Source organism: Triticum aestivum, chromosome 2B (assembly GCF_018294505.1).
Source record: "Triticum aestivum cultivar Chinese Spring chromosome 2B, IWGSC CS RefSeq v2.1, whole genome shotgun sequence".
In the NCBI taxonomy this organism is placed as follows: Eukaryota; Viridiplantae; Streptophyta; class Magnoliopsida; order Poales; family Poaceae; genus Triticum; species Triticum aestivum.
In genome coordinates, this window is record NC_057798.1 from 355346670 (window position 1) to 355369166 (window position 22497).

The following is a 22497-nucleotide window of genomic DNA, read 5'->3' on the forward strand; positions in this document are numbered from 1 at the left end:
GGAGAGAGGACGGAAATCAGAACAAGTAGAACACCACACCAGCTCAAGAACACCTCACCTCCTGAGGCTTGTTCATCCACTGTACTAGTTCATCCACCACCCCTCGAGGCAATCCACCACACCACACTGGATTAGGGTATTACACCACAACGGTGGCCCAAACTAGTATAAATCTCTGTGTCTCTTTGAGCTCGACACGCTATGCTAGGAGGATCGCGAGTAGGCAGGCTTGGCAGGTTGAGATCTCCGCACGTACCCCAGAGTTTGAACCTCTCAAGGGTTGTCGGATTCCTAAATCCAACAACTTTTACTAAATTCAGAAACAAATGTCTGAATTAGAAAAGAGAAAGAAATAGGAAAAGAACAGAGACTCACCTCGAACTTACCTGGCACCCACCAAAGCCCACCTGGCCGGCCCAGTTGTCCAGCCCACCACACCAGGGGCAAGGTTGTCTTCAACCTTGTGCCAATAGGACGCCAAGCGTGTGCTCGCCGCAAGTGCGCCCTCTGAGAGCCACCTCCTGCCTCTCTGCCTGTCTCCCCATCGACCTAAGGATGCCACGCCACCCCTCCCCCCCCCCCCGATCACCTCTCACTTTCCCCTCTCTCCCTGGACCTCCTCCCCTCCTCTATCTCTCGGCCCAAGCGCGACCGAGAACCGCCGTCGTCGCCGCTCGTCGCAGTCGTAGCCAGCATCGTCGTTCCGCCCAACCATAGTGACCAAAGGCTTCGCTTCGACGCCCTCGCCCTCTCCATCGAGCTGCACTTAACCGGGAGGCCTCGTCCGCCCTCACTGCCGTCTTCTTCAAACTCGGGCATCCGAGATGCCGCCGCTGATTCGTCTGCCCCAGGTCATCCTCGAGTAAGACGAGCCCCTCCTCATGTTCACTGTGAGCTCGTCCATCGACTACCCCTCTTCCCCGGCCTCTCCACGCTCCCTAGCCGCGGCTCCACCTCCGGCCGAAGCTTTGCTCCGCCATGGCCGTAGCCCGCGTGCTCCCTGTGCCCCGCTCGTTGCCTTCGTGCAACAGGCATGCTCCAGAGCACCTCCCCTCGTCGCTGCCTTGCTTAGATCCCTTGCCCGTGAACTCTAGCCGCACCTCCGCACCTCGCCGAGCCCCGCCGCCGCTAAAGCTTGTCGCCGACCACTTTTCGGCCACCACGGCACCACTCGTCACCACCACTAGAAGCGTCACAACGCCAGGAACCTGTAGAAACATACCGCGCACCAAACCGTCACTGGAGTAGCGATTCCGGCGTGCCTCCGCCGTCAGTTGAGGTCGCTGGTGGCTAGTCCTTGGCCGCGTTGACCTGGCTGGCTTTATTGTAACATCCCAATTTTCAATTTGGATGTTATACATAGATCATCATATGCATGTCATATTTACTTTTTCATTTGGTTGAGATCCCAGAAATCTTAAGCAACTCAAGGACCCATGGAGAGAGTTGGAGGTGTCATAAAATTCATATTTGAATTTATTTTGAATATGAAGAAAGGATCAATTTGGTTTTATAATTTTTCTCTCCAATTATTTCCAATATTAAAATAAATGAGAGAAGATAATATGACTTCTTCAAATTCAGAGTATTATTGGAGAAAGAATTTTAAAATCAAATTATGATTTTCTGGTATTTTATTTGCTATTTTATTGAATTAGAAAAATATGCATATTTCAAAATTGCATTTTTAGGCCAGAAAAATGTTCAATTTATTCTAAATATTTTGTTTAGAAGGCATAAATTGCTTTTGGCATTTTTAGATATTTTTTATATTTTATTAGGATTTTTCTGTTCGGGTGAATTTTTTTTAAAAAAAAACTTCCCGGGACCGAACTGGGCCAAAGCCGAGCCGGTCCGTTCGCGCCACCGCCCCCACACCGCGCAGCCGTGCTGCTGGCGGACTCCGCCTGGAGTCCGACACGGACTCCCGCTATCGACTGCCCCTCCCGCAAGCAAGCCCCCACCCCTCCCCGAAGCCCTCAAGCCACCCCGCCACCACAGCGTCGCCGCCGCCGTCGTAAGCCGCCGCCCTAAGCCGACGCCGCCTCAGCTCCGCCGCCCGCATCGCACTGCCGCCCGCGCCGGATCTCGCCGGAAACCACCGCCGTTGACCGGTCGTTTTTTTTGGTTAAACCCCGTTTTTTTAAGTTTTTCCAGTTTATTTTCTTAGATCGGTTTTCGTCGGTTTATTTATTTAGCAGACGTTCGTCCGTTCGTTCGTTTTAACAAACATTGTTCGCTGGTTAGGTTCATACAGCGAACTTTTGTTTGTTAGTCTTTTTCTTTTTATTTTATTTTCACCAAGGACCTATCTGCGATTATTTTTATCGTGATTCAGCCCCTGATCTTTAAACTTGTATAACTTTTTACTCATTTATCCAAATTAGAAGAAACCAACGCCAAAATCTTTGTCTCGAAGCCCTCTTTTTAGTTAACCAACTTGTACATGATTTTGGCACTGTCAAATTTAACTTTAGTCCAGATTAGTAAACAATCTTGTTTCGTTCGTATTTTGAGTTTCATTGCTCCGTTTGAGTAGAATATTTTTTCAAACCGTAGCTAATCACATGTACCTACTGTTAAGATCTAATTCACATGTTAATAATGTTTTTAGGTTTTGACTCTTGCTAGTTTAAGCCATTGCTTGTTTCGTGTTTGATTTGGATCTTTTCTCGAGTTTTCTCGTGTTTCGTTTGAGTGATTGCTTATGAATGCTATTTTTTGCCCATGCTAGATTACCCTGAGTGCAAAGCTTGTTACTACGAGTCTCTAGAGTTTGCAGATTGTCAGCAAGGCAAGTTACACTTTGACCATACTCTTTTATACCCAGTTTTTACTATGCATTAGTTCTGCCCCATAAATACTTGCATTGGTAGGATTGGGGTAGGAACCTAATACCTTTTGATCACCCCGGGAATATACGTTATTCTTATTATTGCTTAGCCATGCTCGTAGACGGGGATTGGGTCATGATTCACACATGGAAGTTTGAGAGTTAATTTAATTGGATAACATTAAGGTGGCAACTTTAATACACATCTGGGTGGATTGGTTGAGGCACCTGGAGTACCCAGTGTTGTCTATTTAGGAAATCCCGGAGTACCCGTGTGATTATCCTATGGAATGTCACCCAGGCTCAAAGGGATCAGAAGATTATTCATGCTAGAAACTTCCGTGTGCAGCCACAAGCCATTATGGGCACTGGCATAGTTGAGTAACTTGTGTGAGCTCCTGAAGAGGTATACTAGTAGATGTAGAGGGTTGTAGGTGGTACTGTCTACCTGGATAAGAGAGTTAATGCTTCAGAAAGGCTATGTCTCGATCATCCGATCATGGATGCGGTCGAGTCTTATGGGGAAAAGTGCGCAAACCTCTGATTAGTCATGTATAAACTAATCATGATTAGTCGTGTCCCCGGTTATGGACATCTTGAGTATCTAGTACTTGAATCTACTGATGTGATCTCATCACGTTACTCTAACTAATTTTGATGATGTGTTAATGATGATATTTTTAATTGGGATTTGAGTTGGAGGAACCTTCTCAAATAATGGGCAACATGGGAGTAGTTAAACAAGTTTATTTCTTTGTTGAAGGAAAAAACTAGCTTTATGCAAAACCATGAAACTTACAGCCTCCACCAGCCAAATATTGCATGTAGATGTAGTTCTTGCATTGTCATTGCTTTATAGTGTAAATATGCTAGCATATTCCCTGTGCTGACCCGTTTCGGACTGCAACATCTTATGTTGCAGACTACTCAGACGATGAATAAGGTGTGATAGGTCATTGTTTTGCACTTAGCTATGCCGTTGGAGTTGATGGACTCATTTACCCTTGAAGCCTTCCGCTATTATCTAGTTTAGATGACCCCCAGCCATGATTTATTTATGCAATAATGCTCTTTATGAGGACTCGATGTAATAAGTGTGTGATTGAAACTCTGTTATAATTCCTCGAGTACTGTGTGTGTCAGGATTACCGATCCAGGGATGACACAGATGCATAGAGACTTGACCGTTTGAGGTCTGGTCGCTACAAGATGGTATCAGAGCACACGCTGACTATAGGACGCGACCACTAGAATGAGCCACATGATTTCTCTTCTCTACTCATTTCTAATTCTCCTCTCTTTCTACTCTATAGATGGCGGATCCAGGGAAAAAAGTTCACTCAGCCGGATGACGACACCCCTTTCGGAAAGCACTTGAAGGAAGTCACTAAGTATCTCAACATCGGATTACCAAGCTTCACGGGGATTTTCTCTACATCTGTACCGGAAGAGGAGCGCTGGAAGATCAAAGTCTGGATACCTGGGAGGACCTTTGCGCCAACAACAGAGCCTATTGATTTGTACCTGGATGCACCAAGCTGCAGTATTGGAAAGAGTATGGCAGCACATATCAACTTTGGACGCATATGTGAGGTGTATCACAAGGAGCTGGAGAATACCGTCTACCAGATATGTGGTCGCCGAGATGACAAATGGGAGATGATTCGTACCATGAGGGATGGATCAATTGCAGCTTACATTCAAGAGATGGTAGATCATATTCGTCGACAGGAGAATCAACAAATTATCCACATGAAGAGGATCAAGAAACTGGTGAGGAGGAACAACGAGCTAGAAGAGGAGATCAAGTCTACACGCGATGGATACGAGGAGGAGATTGCTATATTGGTGGAAAAGAATGACGACCTGACAAGGAAGCTAGGAGTATTCATGGGAGACCCCGCGCCAAAGAAGGACAACCAGCCAGGAGACTACATCATCCTCGACGACACTGACTCTGACCTTGATAGCGATGATGACTATGAAGATGAAGCTGGAGCAGATATTATGGCCTCTTCTTCTGATGAAAATTTCTACACGACCACCATTGTAATTAGTAGTATTTTCCCTCCAAGTAGTTGCAACGATCAAGTTAGTAGTGATAGGTTAGACCTCTTCTGTATGACTTGTGTGCTATTGATTGAAGTGAAATTGGTTATGTTTGTCTCATGAGCATTATGGGAGTGAATCTCTCTTAGACCCCTTCTGTGTTCTGTTTTCTCACCCCTTTTATACTCATCACATGCCTCCGAGACGTGACAATGGATTTGCCTTCCCACCGGAGCTCACTCAGTTGATCCAACAGCAGAATACCCTGATGCAACTTTTAGTCCAGAATCAGAACCAAGGAAACACCAACAAAAACCCACCACCACCACCGCTTGTTGACCACCTAGCCCATTTCTTAAGGTTGAATCCGCCGGTGTTCTCTAGTAGCACCGAGCCGATTGTTGCATATGATTGGCTCCGTGAGATTGGAAGAGAGTTGACCACTGCAGAATGCACAGATGCGGAGAGAGTGTGTTTTGCCGCACATCAGCTTGATGGACCCGTAGCATCATGGTGGGAGATTTTCACAGCAACTTACCCCATTGACACTGTTACATGGGATCAGTTCAGCAGGCTTTTCGCACAACCCATGTTTCAGCTGGAGCTATGAGCATGAAGAAGTGGGAGTTTCGCCACTTGCGCCAAGAAGGACACACAGTGGGCCAGTATGTGGATGAGTTTAGTAAGTTAGCATGCTATGCCCCTTATGACGTAGCTACAGATGCTGCTAAGCAGGAGAAGTTTCTGGAAGGACTGAATGATGAGCAAAGCATGCAGTAGATGGTGGCAACATTCAACAACTACCAGGAGTTGGTAGACAACGCTCTTATGACTGAAGGCAAGCAGCAACAGATTGATAATCGCAAGAGGGAGTATGGACTGTGGAGTGTGAAGCTAGTTTTCAGGAGTTTAAGAAACGTTTGGTTACATCCCAAGTGCTGATTCTTCCAGATCAATGAGAGGACTATCAAGTGTATTGCGACACTTCACGTCGAGAACTTGGAGCAGTGCTTATGCAGGAAGGAAGAGTTGTTTTATATACCTCACGACAACTTAAACCTGATGAGTTGAATTATGCTACGCATGATTTGGAGTTAGCAGGCATAGTGCTTGCGCTGAAGACATGGAGACATTTACTTGGAAATCATTGTAAGGTATACATAGATCATAAGAGTTTGAAATATATCTTCACACATAAGGAGTTGAACCTCAAGCAAAGGAGATGGTTGGAGCTCATTAAGGATTATGATATGAAACTGCACTATCATCCTGGAAAGGGCAATGTAGTAGCAGATGCGTTGAGTCGCAAGAGTTATGTTAATATGCTCATGACCGGAGGATTACCCAAGGAGTTAGTAGAAGATCTTCGCGAGCTATGTTTGGAAATAGTCCCGATAGGTTATGTAGCAGCACTGGAAATTTAGTCCACTTTGATGGGTAAGATCAGAGAGGCCCAGAAGACTGACAAGGAGATTGCCGAGATAAAGGAAAGGATGAGCAAAGGAAAGGTTAAAGGATTTCGTGAGGTTGAGCACGACACCTTATGGTTTGAGGATCGCGTATATGTGCCTAACGACCGCGAGATCAGGAAGTTGATTCTGCAGGAGGCCCATGATTCACTGTATACAATTCAACCAGGAAACACTAAGATGTATCTGGATTTGAAGGAGAGTTTCTGGTGGACAAGAATGAAGAAGGATATTGCCGAGTATGTAGCAGTATGTGATGTATGTCAGAGAGTTAAGGCAGAGCATTAGAAGCCAGCTGGATTGCTACAGCCATTGCCGATACCCGAATGGAAGTGGGATAATCTTGGCATGGATTTTATCACTGGATTGCCCAGGACTCGTTCAGGCTATGACTCTATCTGGGTTGTAGTCAACCGTTTGATGAAAGTAGCTCATTTCATCACGGTGAAGACCACCTATACGAGTGCTGAGTTGGCGAAGATATACATGACCAGGATCATGTGTCCGCATGGAGTTCCAAGGACCATTGTATCGGACAGAGGAACCGAGTTTACCTCAAAGTTCTGGAATCAGTTGCATGAGACTTTGGGTACTAGGCTAGAATTCAGTACAGCCTTTCATCCACAGACAGATGGATAGACCAAGAGAGTCAATCAGATTCTGGAGGACATGTTGAGAGCTTGTGCGCTAGAATATGGATCTAGTTGGGACGACAATTTGCTGTATGCAGAGTTCTCTTATAACAACAGTTATCAAGCCAGTTTGAAGATGGCCCCTTTCGAAGCTTTGTAAGGAAGGAGGTGCATGGCACCGTTATTGTGGGATGAAGTTGGAGATCGACAGTTGTTCGGACCAGATATAATCAAAGACTCTGAAGAGAAGGTTAAGTTGATTCACGACAGACTCAAGGTAGCTCAGTCCAGGCAGAAGAGTTATGCAGATTCTAGACGCAAGGAGACAGTTTACAAAGTCAGAGACAGAGTTTATCTTCGTGTGTCCTTGCTTCGAGGAGTTAAAGCGTTTTGTAGTTAAGGGAAAGCTAGCACCACGTTTTGTGGGACCATACCGAGTTTTGGAACGTATGGGAGAAGTTGCATACAAGCTGGAATTGCCAAAAGGATTGTCAGGAGTTCACGATGTGTTTCACATTTCCCAGTTGAAGAAGTGCCACGCGGAGATGGCCGATATTCCTCTGAGAGATACAGTGCCACAAGAATCGATTCAGTTAGACAATGTTTTGACGTATGAGGAGAAGCCAGTCAAGATTCTCGAGTTTTCTTGCCAAGTTACTCGCAGCAAGGTTATCATGTTTTGCAAAGTTCAGTAGAGCCACCATGCCGAGGAGGAAGCCACCTGGGAGCGAGAGGAAGACCTTCATAGAGACTACCCAAACCTTTTTGCTGACCAACCCGAATCTCGAGGGCGAGATTCATCTTAAGGGGGGTAGGTTTGTAATATCCCAATTTTCAGTTTGGATGTTATACATAGATCATCATATGCGTGTCATATTTATTTTTGCATTTGGTTGAGATCCTAGAAATCTTAAGCAACTAAAGGACCCACAGAGAGAGTTGGAGGTTTCATAAAATTCATATTTAAATTTATTTCAAATTTGAAGAAAGGATCAATATGGTTTTATAATTTTTCTCTCCATTTATTTCCAATATTGAAATAAATGAGGGAAGATAATATGACTTCGTCAAATTCACAGAATTATTGGAGAAAGAAATTTATTATCCAATTATGATTTTTCTGGTATTTTATTTGCTATTTCATTTGAATTAGAAAATTATGCATTTTTCAAAATTGCATTTATAAGCCAAAAAAATGTTCACTTTGTTCTAAATATTTTATTTAGACGGTGAAAATTGTTTTTGGCAATTTTAGAATTTTTTTATATTTTATTAGGATTTTTCTATTCGGGCAAATTTAAAAAAAACTTCCCCTGACCGAACTGGGCCGAAGCCCAACCGGCCCGTTCGCGCCACCACCCCCGCGCCGCGCCGTCATGCCGCCGGCGTACTCCGCCTAGAGTCCGGCTCGGACTCCCGCCGCCGCATGCCCCTCCCGCAAGCAAGCCCTCCCCTTTATAAGCGCCGCCGCCCCCTCCCCGCCGAAGCCCTCAAGCTGCCCCATCACCGCACCCCTCCACCACATCTCCGCCGCCCGTGCTACCCTGCCGTTGGCTGTTCGTTTTTTCCGGTTAAACCCCCTTTTTTTAGTTTTTACGGTTTATTTTCTTAGATCGGTTTTCGTCGGTTTATTTATTTAGTGGACGTTCGTTCGTTCGTTCGTTTTAATGAATGTTGTTCGCCGGTTAGGTTCAGACAGGGAACGTTCATTCGTTAGTCTTTTTCTTTTTATTTTATTTTCGCCAGGGACCTATCTGTGATTATTTTTATCGTGATTCAGCCCTTGAACTTTAAACTAGTATAACTTTTTACTCGTTTATCCAAATTAGATGTAACCAACGCCAAAATCTTCATCTCAAAGCCCTCTTTCCAGTTAGCCAACTTGAACATGATTTTGGTACTGTAATATCTGACTTTATTCCAGATTAGTAAATGATCTTGTTTTGTTCGTATTTTGAGTTTTGTTGCTCCGTTTGAGTTGAATCTTTTTGCAAACCGTAGCTAATCACATGTACCTACTGTTAAGATCTAATTCACATGTTAATAATGCTGTTAGGTGTTGACTCTTGTTAGTTTATTCCATTGCTTGTTTCGTGCTCGAGTTGGATCTTTTCTCGAGTTTTCTCATGTTTCTTTTGAGTGATTGCTTATGAATGCTATTGTTTGACTATGCTAGATTACTCGGTGTGCGAAGCTTGTTACTACAAGTCTCTAGAGTGTGCAGATCGTCAGCAAGGCAAGTTACACTTTGATCATACTCTTTAATACCCAGTTTTTACTATGCATTAGTTCTGCCACACATATACTTGCATTGGTAGGATTGGGAACATGTGTTTTTGGTTGTCGTGTTTGAGGTAGGAACCTAATACCTTTTGATCACCCCGGGAATATAGGTTATGCTTATTATTGCTTAGCCATGCTCGTAGATGGGGATTGGATCATGATTCACACATGGAAGTTTGAGAGTTATTTTAATTGGATAACATTAAGGTGGCAACTTTAATACACATCTGGGTGGATTGGTTGAGGCACCTGGAGTACCCAGTGTTGTCTATTTTGGAAATCCTGGAGTACCCGTATGATTATCCTATGGAATGCCACCCAGGATCAAAGGGATCATAAGATCATTCATGCTAGAAACTTCCGTGTGCAGCCACAAGCCATTATGGGCTCTGGCATAGTTGAGTAACTTGCGTGAGCTCTTGAAGAGGTACAGTAGCAGATGAAGAGGGTTGTAGGTGGTACTCTCTACCCGGAGTAGAGAGTTAATGCTTCAGAAAGGCTATGTCTCGATCATCCAATCATGGATAAGGTCGAGTCTTGTGGGGAAAAGTGCACAAACCTCTGCAGAGTGTAAACTAATCATGATTAGACGTGTCCCCAGTTATGGACATCTTGAGTATCTAGTACTTGAATCTACTAATGTGATCTCATCAAGTTACTCTAATTAATTATGATGATGGGTTAATGATGATATTTTTAATTGGGATTTGATTTGTAGGAACCTTCTCAAATAATGGGCGACATGGGAGGAGTTAAATAAATTTATTCCTTTGTTGTAGGGAAAAACTAGCTTTATGCAAAACCATGAAACTTACAGCCTCCACCAGCCAAATATTGCATGTAGATGTAGTTCTTGCATTATCATTGCTTTACAGTGTAACTATGCCAGCATATTCCATGTGCTGACCCATTTCGGGCTGCAACATCTTATGTTGCAGACTACTTAGATGACTAATAAGGTGCGATAGGTCGTTATTTTCCACTCATCTATGCCATTGGAGTTTATGGACTCATTTACCCTCGAAGCCTTTCGCTGTTATCTAGTTTAGATGGCCTGCAGCCATGATTTATTTATGTAATAATACTCTTTATGAGGACTCGATGTAATAAGTGTGTGACTGAAACTCTGTTATAATTCCTCGAGTATTGTGCGTGTCAGCATTACTGATCCAGGGATGACACTGATGCACAGAGACTTGACCGTTTGAGGTCTGGTCGCTACATTAATTAGCCACTAATCACCGCCCTGTGCCACTGACAACCCGACCCCACAGCCTAACTAACCGGCTAACTAACCTAGATTAAGTTTAACCTAATTCAACTGGACCCACACGTCAGTTTTGACCACCCTGACATGGTCGTTGACCAGGGCCACCTGTCTGTGACCCTAAACATCACTAGGTCACTGACTAGTGGACCCCACCGGTCAGGTTTGACCCGGGGAAGCCCTGTTGACCTTGCTGACATCACCCTGACACACTTCTAATGCAATAAGTGATTTTCAGGATTAAAAATAATCCAGGAAATTCCAAAAATAGCTAAAACTTCTTAAATTCATATAAATACAACTGTAACTCAAAATGAAATAAGTTATATATGAAAAATGATAAAAAAAACCAATCTATCCATCTGTACCGTTTTAATGCATGTTGGAACAACTTATAGTTGCAGAATTGGACAAAACAAATAAAGGCCATTTGAATATCCACATATGGAGTTTGAATTTGAATCTTGGATTCAAACCAACTTCATTTAACCTGTTTCTAGTTGCATTAGCTCAAATCATAGCATAATGACATGGTATGATCATGCATCATATTGTGCATTGCATTGATTGTGTTTCTTCTTTGTTTGTTGGTGTTTTTCCTCTCTCAGTAGACGTGTTCCGGCGATGAGTTCGATGACACTGATGAAGAGATATACTATCTCCAGAAGTGCCAGGCAAGCAAAAACCCCTTGTTCATTCTGATACAATCCCACTCTCTTGGCCCTGCTCTCTTTTACTGCATTAGGACAACAACGATTCATCTGTTACATGCTGCGGTAGTTGAACCCCTTTCCTCTGCATGACCTGTCATTGCCACAGTAAATAGATGAAACCCACTAGCATGAGTAGGAGTTGTTGGAGCCCTGATGTGCCTACTCATTCATGCTTGTTTGTCATGCCTGATACTGCTTAGTGTTTAGTCAGGTCTGATTCATCGGGAATGAATTGGAATGGTGATGAACATGTCCTGCTGTGTGTGAGCTGGGTGTGTGAACATGATTTGGTAAAGGTAGCAGTGAGAAGCCATGTAGGAGTAGATGGGTGGTTGTCTCATTGAAACCGTCCTCAGGAACTGAGTTCTTTGTCTATGATCCAAGACAGCTACTACCACACATTGGGTTCTGGTAGATCGACCCCTCTCGACTTATTAATCAACTCGATCTATGTCCAGGAGTTGCAACTAGTTTCTGGTGTTTGTAGGTTGTATTAGTAGTCTACCAAGTAGCACCCGGTATAGGTGGGCTTTGGTTGGACTCGGCACCGTGGTCGGGTATGCCAAGCGTCGCTTGTTTGGTGGGCTTGGAACCTAGTACACATCGTTTGGGGCCGTGAGTGACACCCCGGCCGGATCTCCTTGCGGATGGAACCCGAATAGGCGATAAACCTGGACTAGAGTCTTGTGTGGTTAGTCGGGTCATGGCCAACACCCTCGCCAGGCTTCCACTTGAAGGTTGTCGAGATACATGACATGTACATGGCGGTAAGTGGCGAGAGCGTGTGTGAAGAAGTACACCCCTGTAGGGTTAACATGATCTATTCGAATAGACGCGTCCAGGGTAAAGGACTACTGGGTTGCTTATACAGTTCATAGACAAGTGAAAGTGGATATTCTAAAATATGAAAGATAAGTGTGAGTGCTATGGATGGCGTTCTCGTAGGGAGACGGGAGCGGATCCATAGTGGTGTATTGATATGGTGAATATGTGGACTCGTGTGCGCCACCTCAAAAGAGTTACTTGCAGTCGTAGTTCAGGACCGGCACCGAGTCAAAGCTGGCTTGATGCAGTTAAACCCCCACCATCCCTTTGTTGATAATGATGTATATGTAGTTAGTTTTGATGTAAGTCTTGTTGGGTACATTTGTACTCATGTTTTCCTATTTTTGTTTTTACAGAGAGACTTAAGTCTCACTAGTAGCGCATGGACTTCGACGTTTAGCTTGTTACCTCAGCTACGATCTTGTGCCCTCGGCAGGATCTTGTAGATAGTCAGGCTTCTCAGCCCTTTTCATTTATAGATGTCTGTACTCAGACATGTTAAGCTTCCGCATGTGCTTCTGGTTTGTATGCTCTGAATTTTGGGTCATGAGACCCATGATTCTAATACTTGGCTCCTCGGAGCCTAATGAATAAATACTCGAGTTGTAGAGTCATGTTGTGATGCCATGTTGTATTTGCACATATCGAGCATATTGTGTGTATGATTATTGAAATTCTTGGTATGTGTGGGATCCGACAACCTAGTTGTTTATTCTTGGTAGCCTCTCTTACCGGGAAATGTCTCCTATTGCTTCCATTGAGCCATGGTAGCTTGCTACTACTCCGTAACACTTAGGCTGGCCGGCATGTGTCCTTCTTCGTTCCTATGTCTGTCCCTTCTGGGAAATGTCACGCGTTGTTCCTTTAAGTCCCTGTAGCTTGCTATGACTTGGGTTCATACGTTGTTGATCGACACATTCGTTGCTGGGTCATGTGTGCCTGTCCCTGTAAGTTAGCGCCACCTTGGGTTTACGACTAGTCATGTCGGCCCGGGTTCTTGTCATATGGATGCTAGCGCACTATCATATATGTGAGCCAGAAGGCGCAAACAGTCCTGGGCCAGGTAAGGTGGCACCCGTGGGAATACCATGCGTGAGGCCACAAAGTGATATGATGTGTTACATGCTAGATCGGTGTGACTTAGGATCGGGGTCCTGATAGCTTTGGTATCAGAGCCTGACTACCTGTAGGATTACCAAACCAAACTGGTCAAAGTTGAGTCTAAAAATTCTTTAGTTATATAAGGGAATTGATTGTGGATGGGAATGTAAGGCTCTTTTTACTCCTTATACCTTATGCCTTCTGATCTGAGTCATCTTATCTTCCTACGGGGTTAAGGAACTATGCTTTCTCTTCTTTCTATCAGGATCATGTGTTACTAATCCGTAGACTTATAAGATTGGTGAATTCAAGCCTCAGTTCAGTTCCTACTACTTCAGTATGTTGACAGTTCGTCTCGAAACCTTGATATTGTGATGATCGAGTGGTTATGCCACCATTTTTGCAGGATGTTCCAAATCTTATTGAGCATTGTCGTTATGTTGTCCGAGTCGTCCTAGGTTTCTAAATAATCTGATGCATATGCAAATACCTTCCTCCCATTCCCGATGTTCCTTAGCGCCAGTTTAACCACACTAATCGATGAGTTGAGGTATTCTATTGCCTCGACATATATGTTGGAGCTATTATTATGACCCTAGGTATCTTAGAGTATCACCTAGTAATCTGGCCATGTTCCCTATTCCCAGTGTGATGATTCTGGCAGTCATTCTCGAAAGCATCCCGTGATGCCATTTAGTTAGTAGGCATTCTATGTCTGGGTTTTTGAACCCAAGATTCACTCTACTCATTGATGTTGGTAGTATTTGCTAGCTCCTTTAGGACATTAGTAACCTTTCCGATAGCTCTTGAGGTCTGTGGTATTTCCTTCTTCAAAATACCATCAACTGCTTATGGCAGAAGTTCTGGAACCAAAAGATCACAATAAGAGTGCTCTCGATGAGTTCCCCATTCTATATTATGACTCTACCAGTCCTACCTCTTTGCATGGATTATCCGGAAGAAACCTATTGAACTTGGTTCGACATACTAATTTGTGCATCCACAACTCAGAAAGTTATATGTTCCTTGAGTTGTCCCTCTTTAGTTGTTTTCTGACCTCCGTCTATCAATTGATAGTCAGGAATAGTTGTGCATTGATTTCATTGATGCCTTTTACTTTTGAGGTATGTCAATCCATTCTATTTCAGAATGAGTAGGAGAAGCAAACTCCAGTACCTCATCCATTTCCAAGATTGGGTCAAAGTAGTTGTGCTTCGCAAATCAAATGCCAATCAAGCTTTTGTTCTGTTCTACCCTGGAGTATTACCGTCTTATGTCAAGAATGTCATGGGAATTGCACACCCTCTTATGAATTCTTGGTATAGTGATACTTCTTGCCATCATTATTTATTCCCCGGTCCCCTTGTTGTTGTAACTGGAATGCCGACAAGTGAACTGTGATGCGTGAAATCAATACTCCTAGCAACCATGTTGTTTAGTGGTTAATGGACGATAATCTCATTCTTAGTTTGCTGGTTATGGAATCATCATTCTAAGACTGATCGTGCTACCTATTCTATTTTCCTGGTGCACTCTTCGATCGATGAGTTAGGATTATTTCAAATCCTCGCTCTTTTGATCATATCATCTTGCCCTGAAAAGCAAGATTGTTCTCGAGCTTATAACATATCAGTGGTTCGTGATATTCTGGATATCTTCCTGGAAGTATCACCAGGTTGTCCCCTGACCGTTATGTTGAGCTCGTGATCAAGTTGGTTTCTTGTAAAGCACCCTTATCCAAGCACCTGTGTTGGATACCCTAAACTAGTTGGCTAAGCTAAACAACAACTTAGAGAGTTGGAAGATGGAAGCTTGTCCGACTTAGCTCATCATTAAGGGATATCTGTGTGTGTGTGTGTGTTGAAGAAATATGATATCTTCACTGATTGGTCCTCGTGATCAGTCATTGGATCTATTGTCTTATCAAAACTTTGATTTGAGTATGGGCTATCCTCAAATCAAATCAGAACCAACGATGTTTGTAATGTTGTCTTACGCGTGGTTGATCCCTCAAGCATACACCATTATATCTTTAGGTCTGACCAATGCTATCACTTGTTCACATAATTATGGAATTCCATCTTCATGGAAATTTTGATGATTGTTGTTGAGCCATCAGCAACAATTTTATCTTCTCCATGATTCGTGTTGAACATCTAGCTAGTGTTGGAAACTTTTATAAGCATTATCTTCATGTCCCGTTCATGAAGCATATGTTAGATGAGAGAAGTGACCTCCTCTAATTCACGTGCACTTGATGTAAGTTGCCGCCGTGGATCCAAGAAAGATTGTTTTTGCTTCCTTTGGAATCGTCCCAAGTCGGTCATGCAGGTGCAAAGTATATTGTGGTTTGGTAGATTAATTACCTCCACTCAATATGTATTTCGTAGCACAGCAAGCCACTGATTGATTTGTTTAGGGAGAAGAAGTTCCTTCTTAAGAGCTAATCCGGACTTATGTAAGGACTTCGATATCCTCGATGGTGGTTCCTCACCTGAACTTCGGTAGTATTTTATTATAAGACTCCTGTCTGGTCATGCTTGTCCAGGACAACGTGTTCACATGTGTGTAGCAAAACCAGCCTATGTTTTGGAGCTTGCTATCGTAGTTCATTTCCCGAGAATCTTGCAACGCCATCTCGTCGATTTGAGTTGCAAACTTTCATTTTCTTTTTAGACTTGATGACTCTGGAATATTCGGACACCAACGAGATCTGAATCTCAGGCAGTTATGATGGCTGGAACATTCCCAAGAACTATAATATTGGTCTCTCGGTAACCGGTTAAGTGGATGTTGTGGCCAACACACCCAGCCGGAAGACCGAATATTGTAGTATCTTGAGTGAGGTAGTTGGCCACCTCCCCATAAGGATTACTTAGGGTTTACTCCAGTAGTTGTTCCTTATGGATTCCTACGCTCCCGAATGTCCAACCTTTTACTTGATGTTCTAGATACCAAACCATATCTATAAATGGATTGCACTAGCACATCAAGAATAAATCTCGGAGTAAATGACCACGGGTAGCATAACTAGCTCCCCCTAGCTATTCAAAAAATATCGGGCCGATTGAGCCCTCAAATATCCAAGAGGCAGGGCCGCCTTCTCTTGGCCGACGGTCCCACCGGCCAGCTGCTGGATAGCAGCAAGGCTCTAATAGCTCTCTCAAAGAGGGCCAACTCCTAGCAGCCGGCGACCAGAGTGGCCGACTCCTAGCAAGCGGCCTGGCTCACACCCTCAAAGTTTGCACCCACATAAGAGAGATAAGACTGGGCGTGGCTACAGTGAAGCCTGCCACCCCTGAATCCCGGAGCAAGCATGGCTACAGTGTGCCGTATGGGGCGGACACTCCCCGTCCGGCGCGACATTATTGCCATGTTGACCATGACATCACCCAAGACAGGCTGTTAGTACGGCCCGCAGGCGGCGGGCCCCTCCTGCCAGAGAGATACCAGAAGGCGGCCGAGCATGACCAGGCGGCCTTGGGGAGGCCGGCTCCTAGCAGTCGGCCCGCCCCCACCCTGGAAGTTTGTGCACCATTAAGCAGATAAGATGGGGTAAGGAAACAGTGAAAGCCCGCCATGCGGCGGCACTGTAGCCATGCTTACCCTGACAATGCCATCGTCACCAAGAGCAAGGCCACAGTAACCAGCGACCGACAAGACCCCCAGGTGGTGGGCCCAGCCTGTCGGCCAAGAGGCCGGCAACCGGCGGGACCCACTAGTCGGCGGGCCCCAGTGATGTCTACTACACAACCTTCTTCTTGTAGATGTTGTTGGGCCTCCAAGTGCAGAGGTTTGTAGGATAGTAGCAAATTTCCCTCAAGTGGATGACCTAAGGTTTATCAATCCATGGGAGGCGTAGGATGAAGATGGTCTCTCTCAAACAACCCTGCAACCAAATAACAAAGAGTCTCTTGTGTCCCCAACACACCCAATACAATGGTAAATTGTATTGGTGCACTAGTTCGGCGAAGAGATGGTGATACAAGTGCAATATGGATGGTAGATATAGGTTTTTGTAATCTGAAAATATAAAAACAACATGGTAACTAATGATAAAAGTGAGCATAAACGGTATTGCAATGGTAGTAAACAAGGCCTAGGGTCCATACTTTCACTAGTGCAAGTTCTCTCAACAATAATAACATAATTGGACCATATAACTATCCCTCAACATGCAACAAAGAGTCACTCCAAAGCCACTAATAGCGGAGAACAAATGAAGAGATTATGGTAGGGTACGAAACCACCTCAAAGTTATCCTTACTGTTCTATTTATTCAAGAATCCGTAGTAAAATAACATGAAGCTATTCTTTCCGTTCAATCTATCATAGAGTTCATACTAGAATAACACCTTAAGACACAAATCAACCAAAACCCTATTGTCACCTAGATACTCCATTGTCACCTCAAGTATCCATGGGCATTATTATACGATATGCATCACACAATCTCAGATTCATCTATTCAACCAACACAAAGTACTTCAAAGAGTGCCCCAAAGTTTCTACCGGAGAGTCAAGACGAAAACGTGTGCCAACCCCAATCCATAGGTTCATGGGCGGAACCCACAAATTGATCACCAAAACATAGATCAAGTGGATCACGTGATATCCCATTGTCACCACAGATAAGCACGGCAAGACATACATCAAGTGTTCTCAAATCCTTAAAGACTCAATCCGATAAGATAACTTCAATGGGAAAACTCAATCCATTACAAGAGAGTAGAGGGGGAGAAACATCATAAAATCCAACTATAATAGCAAAGCTCGCGATACATCAAGATCGTGCCATAGAGAGAACACGAGAGAGAGAGAGAGAGATCAAACACATAGCTACTGGTACATACCCTCAGCCCCGAGGGTGAACTACTCCCTCCTCCTCATGGAGAGCGCCGGGATGATGTAGATGGCCACCGGTGAGGGATTCCCCCTGTGGCAGGGTGCCGGAACGGGCTCCCGAGAGGTTTTTGGTGGCTACAGAGGCTTGTGGTGGTGGAACTCCCAATCTATCTTCGTATTCGATGGTTTTAGGGTATATGGGAATATATAGGCGAAAGAAGTCGGTCGGGGCAGCCTCGAGGGGCCCACGAGACAGGGGGCGTCCCAGGGGGGTGGGCGCGCCCTCCTATCTCCTGGCGTCCTCGAAGCTTCCCTGGCGTGTACTCCAAGTCTCCCGGATCATGTTCGTTCCAAAAATCACGCTCCCGAAAGCTTCATTCCGTTTGGACTCCATTTGATATTCTTTTTCTTCGAAACAGGCAATAAAACAGCAATATGGGTTGGGCCTCCGGTTAATAGGTTAGTCCCAAAAGTAATATAAAAGTGTACAATAAAGCCCGTAAACATTCAAAACAGATAATAAAATAGCATGAATGCTTCATAAATTATAGATACGTTGGAGACATATCAGCATCCCCAAGCTTAATTCCTGCTCGTCCTCGAGTAGGTGAATGATAAAAGAAAGAATTTATGAAGTGTGAATGCTAGCAGGTGCACAAGTTTGATCAATAATAATTTAATCACCTTTTCTAGCATGATTATATGTCATAACAGTAGTTCATCTCATAAAACTTCTCAAGATCAAGTAACAAGCAATTCACATGTTAAAGCATAGATCATAAACTTTCTTGAAAACTAGCAAACTTTATTTTCAGTCATCAAACAATTGCAATTCATCTTATTTTCCGGAAGGGTCTATGTTAGATCTTTGATTTAGCAAACTTCACATACTCAACTATCATATAGTGTTCCACAATTGCTAACACTCACGCAATACTAATGGTTATGGAGTTTTAATCCGACACTGAGAAAGATAGGGGCTTATAGTGTTGCCTCCCAACATATTCACCTTTGGGTGATGTCAACAATAATAGTTCATTCCAACTTACATCCAATTGGATATATATATCAGGATCTTTCGAACACAAGGTGCTTGCCAAAGGATAAAATGAAAAAGGGAAAGGTGAAGATCACCTTGACTCTCGCATAAAGTAAAAGAAATAAAGTAAAAGATAGGCCCTTCACATAGGTAAGCAGAGGTTGTCATGCGCTTTTATGGTTGGATGTACAAAATCTTAATGCAAAAGAACGTCACTTTATATTGCCACTTGTATATGGACCTTTATTATGCAGTCCATCACTTTTATTGCTTCTATAACAAGATCGTATAAAGCTTATTTTCTTCACACTAATAGATCATACATATTTAGAGAGCAATTTTTAATGCTTGCACCGATGACAACTTACTTGAAGGATCTTACTCAATCCATAGGTAGGTATGGTGGACTCTCATGGCGAAACTGGGTTTAAGGATATTTGGAAGAACAAGTAGTATCTCTACTTGGTGCAAGGAATTTGGCTAGCATGAGGTGGAAAGGCAAGCTCAACATGTTTGAATGATCCATGAAAATATACTTTAACTGAGATGTGAGAAAACATAACCCATTACGTTGTCTTCCTTGTCCAACATCAACTCTTTAGCATGTCATACTTAATGAGTGCTCACAATTATAAAAGATGTCTAAGATAGTATATTTATATGTAAAATCTCTCTTCCTTCAACATTCTTTCATGAATTGTTCAAGTGACCAATACAATGCTTGCTAACCTTCAATAAATTTACAACCTCTACTTCTTAGGTGTGAAGTCATTACTCCCCATGGGATAAGCAAATGAGACATATATAATTTCAGATTTATGACCTTCAACTCATTCAACCATTTACTCATAGGATATAAGTGAAGCACACGAGTAAATGACAAACTACTCCAACAAGATATAAGTGAAGGTGAATGAGTAGCTAAATAATTATGTTACTATGTGAAGACTCCCTCTCATTTAAGAATTTCAGATCTTGGTATTGTATTCAAACAGCAAGCAAAACAAAATAAAATGAACTTGCAAGGATAGCACAACTCATGTGAAGAAGCAAAAACTTAGGCTCAACTGATACTAACGGATAGTTGTTGTAGAAGAAAGGTGGGATGCCTACCGGGGCATCCCCAAGCTTACATGCTTGAGACTTCTCGGAATATTATCTTGGGGTTCCTTGGGCATCCCCAAGCTTGAACTTTTGTGTCTCCTTAATCCCTCTCATATCATGGTTTCTCTATTTCTTAAAAGCTTCATCCACAACAAACTCAACAAGAACTCGTGAGATAGGTTAGTATAAACCAATGCAAAACGTTATCATTTTCTACTATAAAAAATCACTAAAATTATTATTCAACATTGCATACTAAATGTCTCTGCATATTTAATACTCCTATCCTCAAATAGAATCATTAAACAAGCAAACATATGCAAACAATGCAAACATGATAGCAATCTGCCAAAACAGTACAGTCTGTAAAGAATGCAAGAGTATCAATACTTCCCTAACTCCAAAAGTTATGAGAAAAATACTACGCGGTAGAAGATATATCAGAGCTCATAATGCAAAACGTTTCTACATTATATCATGCTCTGACTTTTCTAGGGAATTTTTGCAACAGCGGTAAACTTTCTGTTTTCAAACTGCAACATGTATACTAGCAAAATAAGCATGGTAAAGGCTATCCTTGACATTTTTATTGAAAATAAAGATGCAGAACATTATTCTAAATAAAATCAAGCAAATACTGACAAAAGAAAATGACGCTCCAAGCAAAACACATATCATGTGGTGAATAAAAATATAGCTCCAAGTAAAGTTACCGATGAACGAAGACGAAAGAGGGGATGCCATCTGGGGCATCCCCAAGCTTAGGCTCTTGGTTGTACTTGAATATTACCTTGGGGTGACTTGGGCATCCCCAAGCTTAGGCTCTTGCCACTCCTTATTCCATAGTCCATCGAATTTTTACCCAAAACTTGAAAACTTCACAACACAAAACTCAACAGAAAACTCGTAAGCTCCGTGAGTATAAAAAAACCCACCACTTAGGTACTGTGATGAACTCATTCTAAATTCATATTTGTGTAATATCTACTGTATTAAAACTTATCTATGGTTCATACCCTCTGATACTACTCATAGATTCATCAAAATAAGCAAGCAACACATAGAAAACAGAATCTATCAAAAACAGAACAGTCTGTAGTAATCTGTATCAAACGTATACTTCTGGAACTCCAAAAATCATACCGAATTAGGAAGTCCTAAGAAATTTGTGTACCAATCCATAACAAAAAGAATCATATCAAAATAATGTTTCTGTGAATTAGCAAAACTAATTTACTGGGTGCAAAAGGTTCTGATTATCAGCAGGATCAACACAACTATCACCATAAGCTATCCTAAAGGTCTTACTTGGCACTTTATTGAAACAAAAGCTATAATACATGATTACTACAGTAGCATAATCATGTGGACACACAAAAACAGTAAGGGTAAATATTGCGTTGTCTCCCAACAAGAGCTTTTTTTAATGCCTTTCTAGCTAGGCATGAGGATGACAATGATGCTCACATAAAAGATTAGAATTGAAACATAACGGGAGCATCATGAAGCATATGACTAGAACATTTAGGCCCTGTTTGGTTTGGCTGTGTATTTCTAAAAGCAGTTGTGAAAAATCTGATGTGGAAAAACAGCTGTGGAAAATCTGATGTGAAAAAGATGTAGGTCATTTGGCAAACTAGCTGATACAGCTTTTTCAGATTTTGGCCCGCAGCGGAATCAGATTTTGGAAAGCACGTCCTGGGCTGCTTCCGCTTTTGGTTCAGATTTTGGCAGCAGATTTCTGGAATCAGATTCTGCTGGGTTCACCCTTTGGTTCAGATTCTGCTACGCGACAGCGGAATCCGTCGATAAAAGCTGAACCAAACAAGGTCTTAAGTCTAACCCACTTCCTATGCATAGGGATTTTGTGAGCAAACAACTTATGGGAACAATAATCAACTAGCATAGGAAGGTTAAACAAGCATAGCTTCAAGATTTTCAACACATAGAGGGGAAACTTGATATTATTGCAATTCCTACAAGCATAAATTCCTCCCTCATAATAATTTTCAGTAGCATCATGAATGAATTCAACAATATAACCAGCACCTAAAGCATTCTTTTCATGATCTACAAGCATAGAAAATTTACCACTCTCCACATAAGCACAATTCTTCTCATTCGGAAAAGTGGGAGTATCATAAGAGACTTGAATACTATAAATTGATTCCACACTAAAAGAGTAATGTTCAGAAAAAGGGTAATCATAATCATGACAAGTTTTATAAATATAATCATCACTACTTTTTATACCAGAAGTTTCATCTCAATAGTCATCATAAGTATCAACTTCGTTCTCATCATAATCGATTGAAACCTCTTCCAAAATAGTGGAAT